The following is a 16,729-nucleotide window of genomic DNA, read 5'->3' as shown; positions in this document are numbered from 1 at the left end:
ATTGGGTGACGTTGAAGCTGGGAGATGGGTTGTTGAAGCTGGGTAATGGGTTCATGGAGCTCATTATACTATTCTTTCTACTTTTGTATGTATCTGAAATTTTCCACAATAAAAATTCAGAAGGAGGTTAAAACAAATAAGGCAAAATAGCATCATACATGTAATCACAATGGTGGGTATATAGTCACTGTATTATTTTCTATTCTTTTTTATCTTTGAATTGCTCATGATTAAAATCAAAACAATTTTCAAAATTACACATTGTTTTGATTTTAATTATGAGCAATTCAAAGATTAAAAAGAAAGAATAGAAACACTAGCTGTACAGATACTTAAATCGAGGAAGGGTTTTTTTTTTTTTAACTCTATAAAATCTTATTTCTTAAAAAAAAAAAAAAGGTAAGACAAAAAAGACCTAAAGTAAATAAGTGTATTATCTCAGCTTCACATTACCATAACTTTCCCAGACTGGGTATTTTATAAAGAAAAGAGGTCGTAAATGTCTGGCAAGGCCTCAGGAAACTTACAATCATGGCAGAGGGAAAGCAAACACATCCTCCTTTACAAGTTGGCAGGAGAGAGAAGTGCTGAGCAAACGGGGAACAGACCCTTATAAAACCATCAGATATTGTGAGAATTCACTCATTATCACAAGAGCAGCATGGGAGAATCACCCCCACGACCCAATCACCTCCCTCAAGGTCCCTCCTCCAACACTTGGGGATTACAGTTCAGATTACAATTCAAGATGAGATTTGGGTGGGGACACACAGCCAGACCATATCAATAAGCAAAATGTTCGAGTCTGTTTACTCCTGGTAGTGGGCGTATAGAGTCTGTTTGTTATTCTCTCTGTCATTTGTTTACTTTAATTGTTCCTTAATTTAAATAACATCCTTTATTTAAAAAAAAAAAGCCTGTGTGTAATGCTGAGGTCACATTTGCCCTCTGGGGTTGCAGCTGAGCATGGAGGTCACCAAGAGATTTTGTACCAGGAGAGTTTGTATCAGGAAGTGGATAGAATAGGAAAGGGTCGCTGGGATGAAGGTAACACTATACCCAAGCCCGCTACACACTTTTCCCCACCTCCCAACAGACACACCTTCTCATGCAGATCGCAAGCCTCAGCTGTATTATCTGTGCTTCTGACCAACTGGCTATATATCGGGGTTCCCATACCCCCACACCGGGTTCACTTAATTTGTTAGAGCAGCTCACAGACCTCAGGGAAACATTTAAGTTTTCCTGTTTATCATAAAGGATGTTACAAAGGATACAGATGAAGAGATGTGTAGGGCAAGGCGTGCAGGAAGGAGCACAGAGCTTTCATGTCCTCCCTGGGCATACCACCTCCCAGAAACCTCCACTCTCTGGAGGTTCAGTTATCTGGAAGATTATAGAACTGAGTCCTTTTTGGTTTTTATGAAAGCTTCATTAGGGAGGCATGATTGATTAAGTCACTGGTCATTGATGACCAAAGTTATCTTCAGCTCTTCTCCCCCTCCCACGGTTTCGGGGTCTGGCTGAAAGTCCTAACCTCCTAATCCTGACTTGGTCTTTCTAGTGACCAACCTCATCCTGAAGCTACCTAGGAACCGCTAGCTATCAGCCAACTCAACAGCACACACAAAGCCACTTATCACTTTGAAGATTCCAAGGATTTTAGGAGTTATATACCAGGAAACTGGAGAATAACCAAGTACCGTATATATTTCACAATATGACAGCCTCACTTTCCATAATAACAAAAGAAGAAGATTAGATAATCAAAAAGGCTCTCTGCAGCTCTGAAATATTAACACTATGATTTTATGGAACACACATAAGAAATCTTTTTTTTTAGTTTTACTTTTTAACAAATATTAGAAATCTAAGTGGTCAATACTCTTTTTAAATGAGTTTGTCTATCAGATCACCTCATTTTATAAATTTGTTATAGAGAAGTTGTCACAATCTTAGCATTTCTGTGAACTGGAGAACATGATTCAGACTTGTTGATAAGGTCCAGAATAACTGGGGACCTGTCTTGGTAGGGTTTAGATTGTCACCAAATGAAAACAAGGTGGTATCTAAAGGAGTTCTGATCTTGCCTTTTAGAAAAAGTTCAGGAAACACTGGAGAGAAATAAGTTTAAAAAAATAAATCTCTGGAGGAAGCAGGAAGCACTAAAATGTTTGTGAGTGCCATGGGGAAGGCGGTAACATTCCTCATATTTACAGATCTTTGGAGCTCATTTTAACTCGGGCACTTTATAGACATAAGAATAAGTCCAGGGCTGCCTGGTTAAGGATTGGGTCTCATTACTTCCTAGTTAACAATCCACATTTTACAATGAAAGAGCCAGATTTAAATGTAATCCTGTCTTTAGGCTTGAAGAGAAGTAAAATGCTATTTTTATCTAATATATAAGTAAAAGCAAGAAAATCCCCTCCAGAGAGTGGAAGATGTTCATGGCTCCATTGTAATTTCTGTCTGCAAATGTGTGAAAGAAACTTTCAGGGGGAAATGCTCCAGAAAGTAACCTTTTAAATGTTAAACCGCTGCACTTTAGAAAGCAAGATAAAGAGCTTTGTACCCCAAGCTATTTCTCTGTTCCTTTTTCCTGAGCTAAACCTCCTGTGTAATAATTTCCTTGGTATGCTTTGTTCTGAAGAGATGTTTCATGTGACTGGTGCCTAGTCTCAGGAATCAAAGGCACACTGAGTCAGATTTGGCCTTTGGAAAACAACCTGGATAATGACTGCCTGTAATTATGTAAATGTTTAGATAATAACTGATTTTTAATTTAATGGAGACAAAACTTAGCACATCCTTACCCAGTGGCTGTCCTTGTAAGTGTCCACTGTGCCTTCTGGGTGACTTGACAACATGGCAGCAACATCAGGAACATAGTAGATGCTTTAAAAAGAGTAGGGGAATGAAGGAATGAGTGAATGCTTAATACATGTGCTTGATCTGATTCTAAAACAATTTTTTTCTTTTAGAAATTCAGCCATTCAGTCATCAGTTTTTAAGCGTATTTTGAAAGTATACTAATATTGAAGGGTAATTAATAGAAAGCAACTGACACGATGTCTTCTTTAACGTTGACCCTGCCCCCACCTCCCCATTCCCATCCCCATCACCCCCACCCTCCAGCCCAAATAAATTTCATGGTCTATGGCTCTCCAGAGGCAGAAGGAACACATCCAGCTGTGAGAAAAGTATCTGCTGGGATTTTTGTTTTTCTAAAACTGCCTTGAATTCAGAAAAAGAGCCATAGTTTTCATGGCTGTGGGGTCCACACTCCAGTCTCTATGCAGAATTTTTCCCTAATGACTGGACATGTTTTGGCAGCCAGGGTAAATTACCCTGCTCCCCACCTCTCAGCAATCACCAGGCTTATCTCAAATTCGACAAGTAGAATTTGAGATAAGCCTCTGCGCTTGCTGAGAGGGAATGGGAGGTGCACTTGGTCTTCCCACTTGAAGAAAAAAATGTTTAAACACTGCACAGTTTCCCAGATCTTACTTTGAGGTATTCCCTGGGGTTAGCCAAACAAATGGGGAAGCTCTAAGTAAACTGTTCAAGACTGTCAGCCGATGCTGAAAGTGCAGTGCTGGAACTGCCTGACCCCAGGGAGAAGGTAACTATGAGGGTGCAATTTCTAGGTCAAGGTCGGGAGGTGCTGACCGCCATGAGGGCATGGGTGGGAGGGGGAAACCTCAGGCACCACTGAGCCCTCAACCTGTGGAATCTGACACGCTCTCCCAGTAAACAGCATCAGTGAACTGAACTGGGGGACACCCGGCTGGTGTCCACTGAGGAACTGCTTGCTCGTTTGGTGCATGGAACAGCACCTCTTCAACTGGGTCCCAGAAGTCTTCTGTGTTGATTGTTGTTAAGTGAGAATAGAGGAAACACTTTGAGGGTGTTTTTTGTTCCCCTCACTTGGCAAGGGGGAATTAAGTTTCCATATGGAATTAAGGTTGCTAGTCAATGGACCCTAACAAAAAGGGAGAGGATCCTGGGGTGGCGGAGGGCAGTTCTGTGGGACTGAGCCCTTTACCAGTGGGATCGCCTGCTATCTCCAGGTACAGGTAGATAGCATCAGAATTGAATTGAATAGGAGGACACCCAGCTAGTGTCCTCTGTAGGACCGATTGATTGATTGGCTGCTGGTTGGGAGAAATCTCCATAAGCTTCTTGGTGCCCAGAGATTACAGAAGCCTTCTGTGATGATTCTTATTGAGTGAGAGGATAGGAAAAGCACTTTGTTTTTATTTTATTTTTATTTTTTCACAGAAATCCACACAGGGGCCCAGAGAAGCAAAAGACAGGACTTTCCCAATATTGTATCAATTGACTTTTTCTACTCCTTGCTGCAAGATACTTCTACTAGGGAACAGAATAAGTCAATGTCTAAAGAATGTCCAAAAATAAAGTCTTTTAAAATGAGGTCTCGCTACCTCTTCAGAGAAATAAGCCGTCCCTTCACAGTTTACAGTTCACAGTGAAGCCTTATTGATCTAAAAAGAACAGAGTTCTTCCTGAGTTTATGGATTTATTATATTTCCATGTGGCCTGCACTGGAATGCAGGTGCCAAGAGGACAGGGCTTTTGTCTGTTCTGTTCACGGATGCTCCCCAAGCACCCATAACAGTGCTTTGTCCCCAGATGATGGTCATAATGAATGAATGAATGAAATGAAATCTGGCTGTCACTGTAGGCATACTCAGGACTAACAACAGAAGAAACAAAAATAAGATCTGAAAAGGCTATATGTTATTACAATAAAAAATAATACGCTAAGTGGGCATTTTGAGAATCTTCATATAAATGTTGTTTTTTTTTTTTTCCTGGTAATGAAGGCTAAGAAGACCACAGCTATTACCATCTCCCTGGTGCCCCCAAACCTTTACTCATTAGGGTCAGACCCCTGTCATTTAACTCATTCATTAATCCATACAGACTAGATATTTTATAGTGATATTTTCAATATTAGAATCAAGGGTGCTTAGCTGGGTGTGGCGGTACATGCTTCTAGTCCCAGCTACTTGGTTGACTGAGGCAGGGGGATCATTTGAGTTCAGGGGCAAGGCTGTAGTGAGCTACGATGGTGCCACTGTGCTCCAGCCTGGGTGATCCTGTCTCTAAAAAAAGAAAATGAAGAAAAAAAGGGATGAAATGTGCCAGAGGTGTCAGCCAGTAGAAGGTGAAGCAATGGACTAGTATGAGATAATCCACATCATAAATAGTAACTTTTGACTGTCGTGGGTAGGCTGGGCCTAGCCACTAGGATCTCAAGATGCTACTAGTATTGACATTCTTTTCCATGTGTTCCAAAACAGAGAAAATTCATGCATGTTGCCTGTTCTCCCTCCAGTAGTGACTATGAAACTTCAGTTTCATTTAATTCAGAACAATTTAAGTTATTAGGCATGTACTCAACAAAGTATTCTGCCAGGCATTTAGGAAGAGATCTATGACAAGGGCTGAGTTCTGATCAATGTGAGCTGTCTGATGCCTTGCCTGCCTGGCACCTTACCTGCAAGATACCTGTAGCAGGAAATTTTTTATCTTACAGTCATGGGGCTAAAAGGATAGGGGAGGAGCTTTTTCTGTTGGATTAAAAAGAAGAAACTCAAACTTGAGTTAATAGAGGACAAAGATGTCAAACCTGAAAAAGAGTTTAATGGCAATAAAGAGCTAATGACCTGAACGGTACGCAGTTTCAATCCAGAGAAAAATATATTTGAGAAAACAACCAAGTGATGAATAAAGTGGTTTTTAACAAGTTACAAGGGACTTCATATAGTTTTGTTAAAATTGCTTTTTTTTTTTTTTTTTTTTTTTTTGAGATGGAGTTTCACTCTATCTCCCAGACTAGAGTACAGTGGTGTGATCTCTGCTCATTGCAACCTCCGCCTCCCAGGTTCAAGCAATTCTCCTGCCTCAGCCTCCCAAGTAGCAGGGATTACTGCTGTGCACCATCACGCCCAGCTAATTTTGTATTTTTAGCAGACATGGGGTTTCTCCATGTTGATCAGGATGGTCTCAAACTCCTGACCTCAGGTGGCCCACCCATCTCAGCCTCCCAAAGTGCTGGGACTACAGGTGTGGTCACCGTCCCTGGCCCCAACATTGCTTCTTAAACATAACTTTCAGGGGACAATCTTGATTTTATGTAAGATCAAGACAAGAGGAAAAGGAAGAATATAGAATTTCCAGATGAAGCTAAATGTCCAAGGAAGATGAAGCTTTAGATAGATAAAGACAATAAAAAAGTCATGGGAAGGCCCCCCCTCTGTGAGAACTGACTCAGTGAGAGAGACACACAGGAGGAGGCAATAACTGAGAGTTCAGCACCCAGCAGGAAAGAATCTAGAAAAAGAGGAGAAAGGAAATGTATCATAAAATCTCAAGAAGTTGTCTAACTCAAGAACTCAAGACAAATTTTGACAGCTTTGTTGGCTTCAATTTCTAGCATTTTTTTTAACTGGTTGAATTAGGTACAATTAGCTCCATAGGTAGTGAAAGCCCACAGGTGATAGAGATAATTTCAGCAAAACAAACACACTGTATCTTGTGGATGGTATAACAGACCCCTGCCATGTGTTGTTGGATACAACCCTACAGGAGGCATGACTCATTTCTAGCAGCGTAGGACCAGTATATTAATTATGATGCTTTTGGCTGCAGGTAATAGGAAAATCAAATAAAGCAGCTTCAACAGTAGGCAAAGCATGTATTAGCTCGCATGGCAGTAGGACAGGAGATGGTAAGGGCTGAGTGGTGTGGCCTAAGGTTCTGGAATCAGTGAATTCAGCTGCTTAGTGTTGTCAGGATGACCTAAGTCTTTCCACCTATTAGGTCTGCCATCCTTATCACCTACGTCAGCACCCCTCATCTTCACAAGATTGTAATAGCAGCTCCAGGTATCACATCCTCACACAATACCAAAAGCCAGAAAAGCAGAGGGCACAAAATCGTTCTGAATCCCCACCCCCTAGTTCTTTTTAAAAATTAGAATACCTGGGCCAGGTGTGGTGGCTCACGCCTGTAAGGCCAGCACTTTGGGAGGCTGAGGCAGGCAGACCACTTGAGGTTGGGAGTTCGAGACTAGCCTGGCCAACATGGTGAAACCCCATCTCTACTAAAAATACAAAAAATTAGCCGGGTATGGTGGTGCATACCTGTAATCCCAGCTACTTGAGCGGCTAGGGCAGGAGAATTGCTTGAACCCAGAAGGCGGAGGGAGGTTGCGGTGAGCTGAGTTTGCATCACTGTATTCCAGCCTGGGTGACAGAGCAAGACTCCATCTCAAGAAAAAAAAATAGAATACCTAGTTATTGGGGGAAATCATAATGAGAACTGCATTTGGTTATTTCACAACTTATAAAATAATGATTTGATATATAAATTTCTTTTTTTTTTTTTTTGTTTAGAGATTGGGGGAGTCTCACTATGTTACTCAGGCTGGTCTTGAACTCCTGGACTTAAGCGATCCTACCACCTTGGCCTCCTGAAGTGCTGGGATTATAGCCATGAGCCACCATGCCCGGCTATAAAATGAATTTCATTCTACAAGTACAAACAATATAAAAATCCTCTGGATATATCATATATATGCCATTGAGAGAAACTCACATTCCTTTTTTTTTTTTTTTTTTTTTTTTTTGAGACGGAGATTTGCTCTTGTTACCCAGGCTGGAGTGCAATGGTGAGATCTCGGCTCACCGCAACCTCCGCCTCCTGGGTTCAGGCAATTCTCCTGCCTCAGCCTCCTGAGTAGCTAGGATTACAGGCACGTGCCACCATGCCCAGCTAATTTTTTGTATTTTTAGTAGAGACGGGGTTTCACCATGTTGACCAGGATGGTCTCGATCTCTTGACCTTGTGATCCACCCGCCTCGGCCTCCCAAAGTGCTGGGATTACAGGCTTGAGCCACCGCGCCCGGTGAAACTCACATTCCTTAAATCTTCTGTTGCATGTTTTACTTAAGACATTTTGGATCTATTTACCAAGGAAGACCACGTTTTTAACTATACATAGGTTTTTGCTTACAGGTGCTGTCTATTAGAAGCTGCATCTATACAATTAGAGTCTAGTTAAACCTGAGATGAAAAAAAAAAGTCAAGCCATTTCTTACCCCTAGGCTGTTTGAATGGTATTTTTTGTGATAGGAATGGCCCTTTTAATGCTTCACTACACAACCTAACCAAATCTATCAATCACGATGAATTAGACCCAGTCCATCTTTCAGTCTGGTCTGCTCTGGGTCTGACTATATAGACATTACACAGTACAGATTTATTAATATAGCGTTTTCCCACACCCTAACCCCATAAAGCACTTCGAAAGAGAAAATTTCATTTTCCCATTTGACTTAAGGAGGCGTCACTACCACACAGGTCTTGGCCATGAAAGAATACGTTTCTAGGTGATGCATAGAGTTAATGTGAAGATTAGCAAAAAAAAGTAATTATTCGGGATCTTAATTACAAATTCTCACAAATGTTATGCCTGTAGGAAACGATTTTGCTTCTTTAAATAGCTGAAGGCTTGAAAAAATGTTTATCTGCTTGCATTTTTTTTTTTTTTTGAATGCTTGGTCACTGACAATTTTTACCAGTATCTGTCTCTTCTCCTTAGCCCTTCATAGACTCAGTTCATTCTACATAGAAAAAACAGAAATTTGATCAGATTATTAAATCTTGAAAGCCTTCTCATTTTTACCATATAAAGGGGTGAGTTTCATATGCATATGTTTTGACAAATGTGGTATAAATGCTATAGATAATATACGGAAATATTGTCACATATAGGTAATTCGTGAAAAGAAAGTCTTATTTAACTCCACAAAACATATACCAAAAATGAATATGAAAACTATAACCGTACTGAAGAAATATTTTCTCCCAAATTGTGTTAGCATTTTAGACTATTTTAGTGATACGAACTGCCAAAAAATAGGCTTAAAGCGGCCTGGGCAAACAGCCTAAGGATAAAAAATGGCTTGATATTTTCATCTCAAGTTTAACTGGCTCTAATCGTATAGGCATGGCTTCAGATGAATTGCAACTAGTTTCTGCCTCTAAATCCATCTTCCCAGCAGCAATTTCTTCCTCTCTCATTCCCCACTTGGGGTGATATATGTAAGTACCTGGTCTGAGGTTGCCCAGAAGGTCATCTTCGTGGTTTGAGAGGCAGCAGCAGGAGACGGCACAGCTGATCAGGATAATTGTGGACGCCCATCTGAAGCTGTGGGTCCAGTTATAGATGTGCGAGCAGGCTTGGCATGAAGGCTGAAGGTCTGGGTGTACGTCGAGAGTGTATTAACCAGAAGGATGATCTGGAACACGGCAGCCAGAGCGAGGGGCTCCAGTCACTCCTACGAACTCAAGCACTTGGGATCCACAGAGGGCAAAGAAGCGGAGGATGGAACAGAGGTCGAGAGGGATAGAGCTACAGAGGAGCACAGCGGCTGCTCTTCTCCCTGCCGTCCCGCATGAGATCCTGGCGGCCACCCCCGTGGGATGGGAGCGTCTCCACTCCAGCGAGGATGTGTGGATGTGGTCATGCGGTCATTCGCCGGCAGCCAGCCGCCGCCAGCCAGTGCGAGGAAGTCAAAGGCGATGGCGCAGAGCAGGAGCCCCGCCAGGCCCTGGCCCGTAATTGGCTCGTGCAGCAGCAGAGAGCCAGGTGAAGGCCCTTTGTAAGGAGCAAACAGAACCTGAGCAGAGGCTTCCAGACCCTCACACGTTATTCTAAAACATGTTTTAAATAACAAACAAACCAACAAACCAACAAACCTTTTTTTTTTTTTTTTTGAGACGGAATTTCACTCTGTTGCCCAGACTGGAGTGCAGTGGTGCCATCTCGGTTAAAGGCAACTTCCGCCTCCTGGGTTCCAGTGATTCTCCTACCTCAGCCTCCTGAGTAACTGGGATTACAGGCACCTGCCACCACGCCCTGCTAATTTTTGTGTTTTTAGTAGAGACGAGGTTTCACCGTGTTGGCCAGGCTGGTCTCAAACTCCTGATCTCAAGTGATCCACCTGCCCTGGCCTCCCAAAATGCTGAGATTACAGGCGTGAGCCACTGCGGCCAGCTCAGACCCTCACATCTTAGATTGGCAAGAATCCTATTAAATGTCATTTCCAAACCAATCAGTGACAGGAGGAACTGAATTCCCGATTGACTTAGATTGAGCAAGATGTATCCCCATGCGGCCGAGAAGGTGCAACCTCCCCTAAGCCTAAATGAAATCCGGGTGTTCTGAGACAAGAAGCAGAGTCAGGGAGAGGGGCTGTTGTGCGGGCAATCGACATGGTCCGCCGTGACCTCCCTCTCTTGATTTGCACACAGTAATAGTCACTCTTTGTGGTATATATGGCTCTAGGGTTTTGACAGATTCATAGAGTTGTGTGACTACCAGCACTACAGTCAAGACAGAGAAAAGTATAGTATGAAAGACAGTAGACAGGTTTATGGTCAACTAGCATGGATTTACTGTGGTGGTAGAAACAAGCAAGAGGGAGGACAGTCATGGTTCTTACACCTTTGTATGAACAAACTTCCAGGAGAGTGAGCAGGCAATGAGTAAGTCTAATATTGTCCTTGGTGACAAAGAGAGACTTCATTTAAAAAATAAAGTATATATATATTTATATAAAAATAAAGTGCATATATATATATATATTTTTTTAAATGAAGTCTCTCTTTGTCACCAGGCCGAAGTGCAGTGGTGTGATCTCAGCTCACTGCAACCAACACCTCCTGGGTTCAAGTGATTCTCCTGCCTCAGACTCCCAAGTAGCTGGGATTACGGGCAAGCGCCACCCACTCCCAGCTAACTTTTGTATTTTTAGCAGAGACAAGGTTTCACCATGTTGGCCAGGATGGTCTCGATCTCTTGACCTTGTGATCTGCCTGCCTCGGCCTCCCAAAGTGCTGGGATTATAGGCATGAGCCACCGTGCCTGGCCCAGGCAGCATATTACCAGGGTTTGAAGAAGGGAGAGCTTCCCACTCTGGAGCTGTGGGCTGCTGGATCCTTGACTACTTGTGGCTCCCAGGACCCCTTGCTCCGGGGACCATTCCAGAAGCCCATCTCTGGTAGCTGCGTGGTGGTTGCCCTGATGGTTTCTTTTGCTCCCCCGGGTTCACATTTTTTGCTTTCTTCTGCCCATCCTTCTTGCCGACCCTCAGCTAGCCAGTCTGGGGATATTCAGGCCCTCTGTCCAGATTCAGGAAGTGTTTCCCTTCCAAAGAGGGAGGCTCAGTGTGCAGAGAGCCTTATTCCAGGCAGGACTGGCTGGCTTCAGGTTGGCGTGGTGGGAGCTTGGGTTTGCCTTTTGATCTTTATTATGGCAGGTGGATGGTGCTGATGAACAGATACGGTCAGTGTGTTTGAACACAACGGACTGCTTGAACACAGCAAAGAATCTAGTAAAATAAAATAATGATTATAATAAGGACAGCAAACACGGTTAGCTAACATTTACAAGCCAAAAAGACCATCCAGCGAGAGCAGCTTTTCAGCGCCGTTCCACAATACTTACAGTGTTTAGGGACCCATGAATGAGCCCAACTGTGGCTAAAGCAACAGTCATCTAACTAGAGTTGCTTTCTTCCAGGGAGCTGGCGCCAAAGCTTGTCTTTACTGCCCAGGGCCAGGGCTTGTCCGTAGAGTGCCTTTGTGCAAAGTGGAAAAGGTCTCCCCACTCCTCACGATGCCTTATTTCCATCCCTTGGGAAATGGTGAGCATATGCTCTAAAATTGTAATAGTCGATATCCAAATCCTTGAGGCATCAACTTTGAATGGGCTTCTTAGGGTTGTACGGTGTGCAGTCAGCACAGCTGTAAACATTGCCTCAGGACCCAGTTGTTTTGTGGATGAGAATAAATCCCATTGTCTCAGAAATGTAGCCAGTCTGGGTCGGTGGTTGGAGGGTGCCTGACAGCCTATTAATGTATTCATTCAATATTTATGAAGTGGTTACTATATTCTAGGCACAATGCTAAACGCTTTATGGGCATTATCTAATTTAATCTTCACAAAATGACCATGAACAAGTATTATCTTTATTCCTATTTTACAGATGAAGAAGTCAAAGGCTTAAAGAGTTTATACGACTTTTCTCAGTTCACAAGGTTTGTGAAAGAGCTTACCTAGAATCTCCATGGACTGATATTAAAGTGACCTGTTTCCCAAATATATGGCTTGAATATAGTGTATAGATGTATATATAGTTTTTTGTGTATACCAATCCTGTTGGTATTGATGGTAATTCTTAGGGATATTCATATTATCATATCTCTTTGTTTTCATATATATCTGATGGGTTTCTTGGTTAAAAAAAAAAAAAAAGGAGGGGCTCTGTGATACTTATGGTGCTGTGGAAGATGATGTAAACACATTAAACAGGCAATATTAAGTAAAAAAAAAAAATCTGTCTTTTCGGACCACATGGCTGAAGTCCACACAAGTAACTGCTTCAGCCATGGAGGCGAATTGCATGGTGCCTCTGTGTCTCTTGCTTCAGTGGGGGACGGTGTGCTTTTGCTCAATTAAGAGGATCAGCCCTCCAAATTGGAAGCCTGCTGGCAGAGATTCAAGCCTGAGAGCCTGAGCTTTCACAGCGATAATCCGCAGGGTCTTTGGAGAAGTGACTCGGTAGCTTCCTCCAGAGCACATGCTGAAGAGGAACCTAGCGGCCAAAGACCATGTTGTTCTTTCTTTTTGGGGTTCTGTAGTAATGGGAGCATGGCTTTTGGCCCAGTAAAACACTCCTGGTGAAATCCTGCTGTCTTGCCTTCTTCTTTGAGGAGGCTGATTAAAGTGAATGAAGAATGAAAAATTTTGCCCAACAGCTTTCTGTTTGGTTTTCTTACCTGAAGGATTCTTAATTTAACTGATTGCTGTCCTAATTAGATTTAGCAATTAGGGTTGCCCATTAACCTAGGGGTTTCCTGTATGAGTCTCAGCCCCCATCCTGTCTGCCTGGCTTGCAGCTCCACAGCTGTGTAACTTGCAGTTAAATCCATGTCTTCTGTTCAAAACAGAGAAGGTGTGCATAGCCAAACCCAACTGGCTGGCTCTTCAATCCAGTCAGATGCAAGAAGCATGTGCAAAGCACTTTGCCAGCCACTCTGGGGTGACTGGGAGATGAGCAAGACAGTCTGGGATCTCTAGGCTCCCATGAGTCATTTATCTATTTATTTAGCAAATATTTATTGAGCCTTTACTATCTGCTAAGCACTGTTCTAGGCATTGGGGATGCAATAATAAACAAAGCAGACAAAGTTTTTGTACTTTCTGGAAGAGGAGACAATGACAAAAATACATAAATAAATGTATAGTATGCTGGATACTAAAGCTATGAAGGAATTGTTGTAATCCAGGTATATGGATGAAACATACACACATGCACCTCTGATGCTATGTGTTGGTGCAAAGTGCTATGGTATTACAATGGAGGCAGAAATTTTGCATGGAAGAATTTTGTAAGTAGTGAGATTGAAGCTGGCCCCTGAAGAAAGTTTAGGTCAGGTGAATATTGCTGCAGTGCAGGGAAGCAAGGGACAAGCGTTCCCTAGGCATCTCAAACATTTCAGCTAAGGTCCAGGGGTGAGGAGGGAGAGGCAGGTGCAAAGCACATTCAGGGACCTGGGTAGCTGATGCCAGCCTCAACAGTGGGTGGGCTGGCAGGTGGAACAGGGAGCTGAGATGGAAAGGTATGTAGATATTAAGTGATGAAAGATTTTGACTGCCAGGCTGAGGAGTATGGATCGAACTCAGTACACAGAGGGGAGTTACTGAGTGTTTTGTACAGGGAGTGCCCTGAGCAGATGTGTTTACAGATGCAAGGCTCGCTGATGAAAGTCTTGTTCATGTGCAGGGAAATACCTGGAATGATGTTGGCCTTTGTGGCTGGCACCTAGGGCATTGACGCAAGGACAGTCTGGTTTTCATCAGGTAACAGGTAGCATTGTGGTATTACTCAGATTATTCAAGATAACAGGATACATCTGCCTTTCCTAGACATTTGCATTCAAATGTGATCATTCCTTTATTCCCAAGCCACAGATATTCAAGTTCTAGGGCAGTAAACTGAGGCTCTGCCAGATAGTCTTATCTTCCTTTTATAACCATAGTTAAGCAAATTGGGTGTCCCAAAACTTTATTTCTATGGATAACCTGTAATTGATTTCTTGCACAAAGCCTCAGTAAGGCTTGCAGTAAGAGGTGCAGCTTGTGTCTTCCTTCTCTGGACAAACTGCATGGAGATGGTGAGAGAAACTTTGGAAAGATGTCCACCACCTTCATTCTCCTGCCATTGAAATTTACCCTCATGGTTCATAAGCAATGCAAAGTCATAGAAGAGAGGCAGCAAAAATGTTCATTTCACATGTTCATCTTACTGTTGATAGGGACAGGAGGCAGAGAAATTCTGGGCAGAAGAGGGCAGACCCCTGGTGAGGGGCCCCCCCTCAAGCCAAAAAACCCAATACTATGGCTCAAAGTGAGAACTTACATCCCTATTTTCCTGCTGGAATCTTGCCTTTTCCAAAAGCCCACCCCACCCCAAATCCTGTGCCCATAAAAACCCCAGGTTCAGCTGCCGGAGGGAGGAGAAGCAGCTGAATGTTGGCGAGAAGCAGCTTGACTTCACAAGGACAGGTTTGACAGCACAGCTTCCTACTCCATCCCCTTTTCAGCTCCCTGTCCCATTGAGAGCCACTTTCGACAGCAATAATATCCTCTGCATTCACCACTCTTCGATTTGTTCGCACTACCTGATTTTTCCTGGACACCAAACAAGAGCTAGGGTGCTATAGGTGCAGACACTAAAGGCTGTCACACTGACCTTCTGCCCTTGCTGGTGGAGAGCAGCTACCTCCCACGAGAAGGCAGAGGGCCCACTGAGCTGTGTGATACTTAAGCCGTCTGTGGACAGCATCACAGGTTCTCCCCTCTAGATGCTACCACGGGCCACACAAAGATTTGCCCCTGCTGGTACCTGAAAGCCCTTGCCCTGATTCCTGCATCCACTCACCTGTGTGTTCCCTCCCACAGGGGATTGAGAGCGATGGCTTCAAGTGAATGGAGTTCACCCCTGCCAGGGCTGAAGCAGCTGGCTAGCTCCAACAGCTGCACCCCAGTTCCCACCTGCAAAGGAGTCAGGGAAGTTTCCTGCTTCACTATCATCTCCCCCTAGATTTCAGCCAACAAAGACACTTGGTTTACCGGCATTCACAGAAAAGTATTTTCATTCCCTTGTTCTTTCTCATCTTCTATTTTGTCCTTCCTTTAGTCATTACGTTTATTCCCCTGCCCCTCCCCTTGTTGCCGTTTATTGTGTCTGGAAGGGAGGCACAGAGATGCTTAAGTAGAGGTTTTTAGATTTTTTGTTTTTTTTGCCACATCTCCTGTATAACAAGAATGTTTCCTCAAAGCCTTGAGTGAAATATCCATTTCTCAGAAATGCTTTGTGGAATTGGCTCTGGTTTTTTGGCCAGATTCCCAGTGGGTGTGGGCCTGGAACAGGAGCTGCCCTTGGGGGTCTGCTGTGCAGATGAAGGATGTGCATGGATTCTCGGCCTCCCTGCTAAGGCCTGACTGGCCGACAGCTCTCGTTCTCTCCCCAGGGCTTAGTGGTGGAAATTCGAAGCTGGGAGCGGAAGGGCCAGCAAAGAGATGAGTAATGACATGGAAACTCTGAAACTGCGAAGCCTTGCCAGGACTGACGTCCCGCAGTTGTTTTCTGCAGTCCTTCCAATCAGCCCAAAAGAGCACTGGAGATCCCAGAACTGTCATCCCATTTGGTTTTACCTGTCAGCCTTCTCACTGTTTAAGGTGTTTTCCCTATAAAAACACATGGCAATTAATACACACACACACACACACACACACACACACACACACACACACACACAATGGCTTCCTGGGCTGGGCTTGGGCTCCCCAAAAGGGGGAAGCCTGACAGCCCTCGCTAATGAGGATTGGTGCAATCAAAGGTTGTGTCCTCAAACTCCAGGGCACTGGTGGAGAGGGTTTGGGTGGTTAGTCACCCAAAGCAAAACCAAAGCAAAACCAAAACAGAACACGTGCACTGGGCATTTTGTCCCTTCAGACAGTCTGCGGTAAGGTGAACCTTTTGGGACATCCTGGGCTATGTGTAAGGCTGCCCCTCAGAAGCAGTACTGTGGCTGGGCGGGTGGGGGGAGGGTGGCACTCAGAGCCTTGCGTGTGATTCCTGCCTCTCCCCTTTGCAGCTCTGTGACCTTGAGCCAATCACTCCAGCTCCCTATGCCTCAGGTCCTCATCTGTAAAATGAGGCCAAGAAGAATCTCTGCTTCATAGGCATATTGTGAGAATGAAATGAACCAATTCCCATCAAGCCTTTAGAACCACCCGCTCAGGGACCCCACCAAAGATCCTTAAGCACTGCATGTAAATTTAGGTTAAATACCAGAGGGGAGAGAGAGGAGGCATGGCTTCTTCTTAAAAAGAGAAAGATTGCATGTTCCTGTAGTCACAACTACTCGAGAGGTTGAGGTCTGGGAGTTTGAGACCAGCCTGGACACCACAGCAAGACTCCTCCATCTCCTTAAAAAAATTAATTTTTTTTCAAGGAGAAATAGCTTTCAAACATAGAGGTGGTATGAAAGGGGAAACGCTCTCTAGCACCTATTACTGAAATAGAGGTGCTGCTCATGGCTCCCACAGATAAAAGCATGA

Source organism: Saimiri boliviensis, chromosome 4, assembly GCF_048565385.1.
Source record: "Saimiri boliviensis isolate mSaiBol1 chromosome 4, mSaiBol1.pri, whole genome shotgun sequence".
Classification (NCBI taxonomy): Eukaryota; Metazoa; Chordata; class Mammalia; order Primates; family Cebidae; genus Saimiri; species Saimiri boliviensis.
The sequence above is the reverse complement of the archived record's forward strand: the minus strand, read 5'-3'. Positions refer to the sequence as shown.